This window comes from Lygodium microphyllum, chromosome 2 (assembly GCF_053477565.2).
Source record: "Lygodium microphyllum isolate KBCC chromosome 2, Lygodium_microphyllum_v1.1.10, whole genome shotgun sequence".
Taxonomy (NCBI): domain Eukaryota; kingdom Viridiplantae; phylum Streptophyta; class Polypodiopsida; order Schizaeales; family Lygodiaceae; genus Lygodium; species Lygodium microphyllum.
In genome coordinates this window covers 5,140,622-5,146,760 of record NC_141136.1, presented here as the reverse complement: position 1 = coordinate 5,146,760, position 6,139 = coordinate 5,140,622, and positions in this window count along the sequence as shown.

Below are 6,139 nucleotides of genomic sequence, written 5' to 3'. Positions count from 1 at the left end.
CTTCTTGCTCTTCTACCTCCTTCTCTACCCAATTATTCTTTCCTCTTCTCTCCCTCCTTCTTTTTCTTCCCTCTTTCTACTTCTTATCCTCTCCTCCTTCTACCTCTTATCCTCTCCTTCCTCTACTTCTTACCCTCTCCTTCTACTTCTTATCCTCTCCTTCTTCTACTTCTTATCCTCTCCTTCTTCTACTTCTCTCCTCTTTCTCCGTCACTCCTACTCCTTCACTCCTTCTCCTTCTCTTCTCCCTCTCCCTTCTTCTTGCTCTTCCACCTCCTCCTTCTTTTCTCCTAAGATACTTGCGGACAAGCTCAACACATACGGACATTGATGATGGACCGCCTGGTTGATGGGTCTACACGTCTAAACTTAGCACATTGGTGGTCATTATGACTCTCACATGGCCACTGACTCATTATTTATTATATTCAGGTTGTTACACCTATTTACAGCTGGCATAGTTATAGCGCCAGTCGACTAGTGTAGTCGGTTATGCATTGTTTGACTTAGTAGGCCACTTTCCTTTATGTTGTATCTTATCTATACTTTGTGTACATTGTAAAGGGCGTGGAAGAAGAAGAAAAAACCAGCAAGAAAACGTTTTGGCCTCCATCTCTCTTCTTATCTCTTGAGTGAGCTTCTCCTTGTGCATTTTGTGTGTGTTCGGTGCAGCATCTTGAGCAAGTCCCCCCACCACACAATCCTTGACATTTCCAGCCTGCAAATAAGCTCCAAAACTGGGCATTTAACACTCCAATATCATACTCAAATTCATGATAATAAGGGCATATACATTGTTAGGATGAAAGCCACTAGTGCCCTGGAATCACCTACTATTTACTACAGTAAACAACCAGTCTGCACATGTCTGTGATGAATATCTCAAAATATGTGAGGAATTTGAAAAAAAATTCTTTTGTAAACTTGTAGACTACGTCGAAATTATTAGGAACCCTTGGCCGTTTCTCCAAAAACCACTTTTGTAGCAAGATATAGCTTTTGCAAAAAAAAAAAGGATTGCAGGTATAGTCTCTTTTGATGAAGTTTTCTTTAGATTTGATGTCTTGATATCAAATGGCCATTGCCAAGCCTTCAGGCTTTAGGCGTTCATGCTCTGATACCATGTTGGGGGAGAGAGAGAGAGAGAGATAGAGAGAGAGAGAGAGAGAGAGAGAGAGAGAGAGAGAGAGAAAGAGAGAGAGTGGAGCTGAAGATGAGCCTCAACTCATTGTTGTTCTTCTTCCATTATTCTTCCATCATACTCACTGAAAGAGAATTATACACATAAGTATAATTAACCAAGATTAACTGTGGTTAAGTCATTGACTACACCGACTTATTGAATGTCACACACATGTACAGTTGTATCCAGCTAATGTCGGTCACACACATAAAGATAGACTAACTAAAGAGTAATGGGAGCTTGATATTCTAACATGCTTTAGCATCCTCTTGTGCCTTTCATACACCATGTGTTTTAATATATGGAATCCCAAAATGCTCATTGAATCTCTACTCAAAGCCATTTGAATAAGCATCAACATGAAAGAAACTTGATTATACATTTGTCACAATAGTTGAATCCCCGACTTTCTCTTTATCTTTTCTTAAAATCTGTGATGTACTTGGTGGAGATAACTTGTGATCTCAATCTGTGATATACTTAGTGGAGTAACATGTGACCTCAATCCCAACTACATTTTGCACATTACTATATCAGCTACTCATTTCATCAAAAACATCCCCATTAACTCTCAACTCGTATATAACATGGTTATAATATCTATAACCCTTCTACTCAAGAGAATATCCAACAAATACACATTTTTCTACTTTGGGATCCAATTTATTATGCAATTTATCAAGAATATGCACATAAGGAATACATCCAAATACTTTCAGATGAGATATATTTGGCTTTCTACCTATAAGCTTCTCTTTAGGTGTCATACCATGTACAACAATAGTGGGTATCCTATTCATAATGTATATAGCAGTAGCAACTGCTTCAGCCCAATAGTAATGAGGCAAGTCTTTTTTTGACATGAATGCACCACCTTTGCAATATGTTTGCTTTTCACTCAGCAACTTCATTTTTCTGCAGAGTATATCTACATGTATATTGTCTCTATATACCACTTTTCTATAAAAAATCAGAAAACTCATAGGTAATTCTCCCCCTCCATATGATCTTAGGTATTTAATTTGCAGCCATGTCTTATTCTCAACCAAAGCCTTAAAGCTTTTAAAGTGAGTGAACATCTCACTTTTCTCACACATGAAGTAAACCCATACTTTGCAAGTATGATCATCAATGAAGGAAATATAATACTTGTAACCAATCAAAGTTGCAATCTTTGTAAGACTCCATATATTAGAATGTATCAATTCAAGTGGCTTCTTGTATTCATTCTTTTCATGTGGAAAGGCATACATTTCTTGCTTTCCAAGTTGGCATTCTTCATATACTTTATGCATCCCATCAACTCTAAAGTTACGCAAGCCATTCACAATCTATTTTGATTGCATGTCTCTTAATTCCTCTGCACATTCACATGACCAATTCTCTTATGCAAAATTTCAATATCAGCCATAACACTTAAACCTTATGCAAACATGATAGCATCCATTTCAGGCAGACTTACATCTAGAGTAAACAATCTTCTAACACGTTTCCCTTTTGAAATAAACTTGTAATTATTTTTTTAGATCTCCTACATAGCAACCACCATATATGAATCGAACCTATAATCCATGTTTTACCATCTAACCAATGAAAACCAAATTTTTTGTAATATTTGGTACATGCAATACATTAGCCAAGTACTTAGTTTTGCAATCTAGCATACTCAAAGAAATATTTAGAGTAATGGGGTAAGCTGTATCTTCCCCTATCTCCACATAGCCCGGAGAGCCTAGACTGTGAATCTCTCTAAGCCACTCTTGATGAGAAGTCATGTGGTTAGAGACACCTAAATCTATGTACCATACATCATTCAACCATTAGAAATCATAGTATTTATAAAGTACTACATAACAAACAATTGCTCACTTCTGTCATCATTGTTTTTACTACTAGATACATAGTTACCTTATTGCTCCTTTCCATTTCTAATTTTAACTTTCTTTTTGAATAAAATTTTAGAAATATGGCCTTTTTTATCACAATGCCAACACTCTTTGCTATATCACCAAATTATGTTTCCTATTAGAATTTGCATCTTGTCCTCTTTGGCTTCCCCTTTCTTATGACTATCCTCTATTTTATGCATCATAACCTTGACCATGACTACCACCTTCGACTCTGTCACATGACCTCTACCTCTATCAGTAGAATAAAACACCTATTTAGACTTGTTTTTTATTTGTGAAGAAGAGGAATCCAAGCCAAGCTTCTTTTCCTTAAGGATCAACATGGAAATGAAGTATGCAAAACCATAGATATCATCCCTCATATTCATAGATTACTTGAAGCTCTTGTATTCATCTCCATGTGTCCATCTAAGCATGCATGCACATCATAAACATAATTTTCCATACTAATAGATCCAAGATCTTCCAAAATACTCTTGACCTTCAAGTCATAATTATTAATAGACACGTTTTCTCTTTTCACTTGGTTTAGCTCAGGTTTAGCTCAGACCTGTGAGATGTAGCTTTTTGACCTTTGTATTTACTTCAACCAACCTTGCCAAATTCTTCATGCAATGGCAAGGGTTTCAAATTCCTGCAAATATCCCATCATGCTATCTATGACATTGATAGATAGTCAATACATGACTTTACTATGTGTTTGCTCCTAATCTTTCTTAGCCTTTAACTATTCTTCTATAGCATTTCATACAAGAACTTTAGGTGATACTACCATGTCTCCTTCAATGTAATTACAAACACCTTTGCTCTTCAAGAAATCTATGATCCTGAACTTTCATGCAAGATAATTGTTCTTATTAAGCTTCTTGCTAATAATTTGATTGAAGTTGTTAGACATTTTGAGAAAACAAACAACCTTGATGAAACCTGCAATTTGTAAGCATGCTGATATTAGGTGCACCACAACTACATACGTAGCCTTTTTCACTGACTGTATAATAGTAACTACAATTTGCAATTTGTATGCAAATGCTTTTGAATTCGCAATCTAGAAAATGTTGAGATGGCAAGCTCGACATGTGTAGACATTGATGATGGACCATCGGGCTAGATGGGTCCACACGTCTACACTTAGCACATTGGTAGTCATTATGATACTCACATGGCCACTGACTTATCACTTATTTTATTTAGTTTGTTACACCTACCTACAGCTAGCAAAGATATAGCACGAGCTGATTAGTGTAGTATGTTATACACTATTTGACTTAGTAGGTCACTTTTCTTTATGTTGTATCTTCTTATCTATACTTTGTGTACATTGTATAGTGTGTGGAAGAAAAAGAAAAAATCGGCAAGAAAACGTTTTGGTCTCCATCTCTCTTCTTGTGTTCTTGAGTGAGCTTCCTCTTGTGTATACAATGTGTTTTTGGCTCAACATCTCAAACAAGTCCCCCTACCACACGATTTTTGACATGGTATCAGAGTGGTGCCACTGAGAGAGGCTAATTTTGAAGGATAAACTTAAAGAAAAGAAGTAAGGTTTGAGCAAGCAAGCAATGGATAAGAAGCTCTCCCATTCTTCCACTCTTTCTCTTGGATAGTGCCTGTGGAGGCACCAGAAGTAGGGTAGAGTGAAAATCTTAGATTGTTGTAAGATCTGGTGTGTGAGCAGAGTACTATACATTTTAAGCCCCATTTTAGAGTCGCAAGAAGATTGCAGATAGCAGTTTTAGGGTATACTGTGATTTTGGCTGTGTTGACCGAAAAAGTAGATGCACATATTATAGATTTCAAATCTGTAATTTTTGAGGTGTTTACCAAGAAGAAAACATATGATTTATTTGCAAAAATGTTGCAGATTACATGTACTATTGAGCAATTAGTGAAAAAGATTGCTTGGTGTATTGCTGTGCACTTATTATGAAAGGTTGCAGAAGACTAGCTTGCTATGTTGTATCATTTTTTGTGATAATGGCAAAGAATAGTGAAAATCCCATTATTGAGAAGCTCGACAAGAACAACTACCCTTCATGGAAGTTATGTGTGATGAACTTCCTCATTGAAAAGGGCCTTTATGAGTTTGTTTTAGGTGAAGAAAAGGAGCTAAAGATGAGCAGATTGTAGATGAATTAAAGGCATGGAAAGAATGTAATGCAAAAGACAAAAAGGTGATGTATTGGCTATCTGTAGTCATTGATAGTACTATGCTGGGACATATAAAGAATGAAAAAACTTCACATGCAGCTTGGACAAATTTTGAGCACATATTTTCAACAATTACAAAGGCACGAAATATTCAACTCAAGCAAGAGTTGAATACCTTGAAGAAAGGAAAAATGTATGCCAATGAGTATGTTTTGAAGGTGAGGAGCATTGTAGATGATTTATAGCAATCAATGCAATGCCTGATGATAATGATTTGGTCTCATCCACTTTGAGTGTTCTTAATAATGACAAGGCATGAAAATCATTTTTCACTTCTGTATATGTACGAAAGCCATTTCTAAATTTTGATGACTTGGTTTCTCTCATGATTACCGAAGAGATAAATATGTAGGGTGACTCGTCTAAAAGAAATAGTGAACATGTCCAAGAATTTTACTCAAGTTCAGGAAGGGGACATGGTAGATCCTCCTTGAGAGGCCGTGGTATGGGGGGTGCTAGCGATGGCAGAATAATAGAGGTTCTAGAAATTCTGCTATTGTTTGCCATTATTGTGGCAAAACAGGTCATATTGTAGCCCGTTGTTATGCTAAGAAGGATGATATTCGTAGTGGTAAATTGCAGTAAGGAAACTATGCATCATCTTCACGGCATAATGAAGATAAAAATGAAGGTCTGTTTGTTATGTAGCATATGATAAATGCAGCTATTAGAAAGGGGACACATGATGATGTATGGTATGTTGATTCAGATGCATCTAATCATATGACCAGTCATGTTGAATGATTTGGAGAGATGCTGGACTTACAAAATTGAGGTTATGTGTAGACAAGTGATGATTCATGCCACCCAATTTCACACATTAGAAATGTTTTCTTGT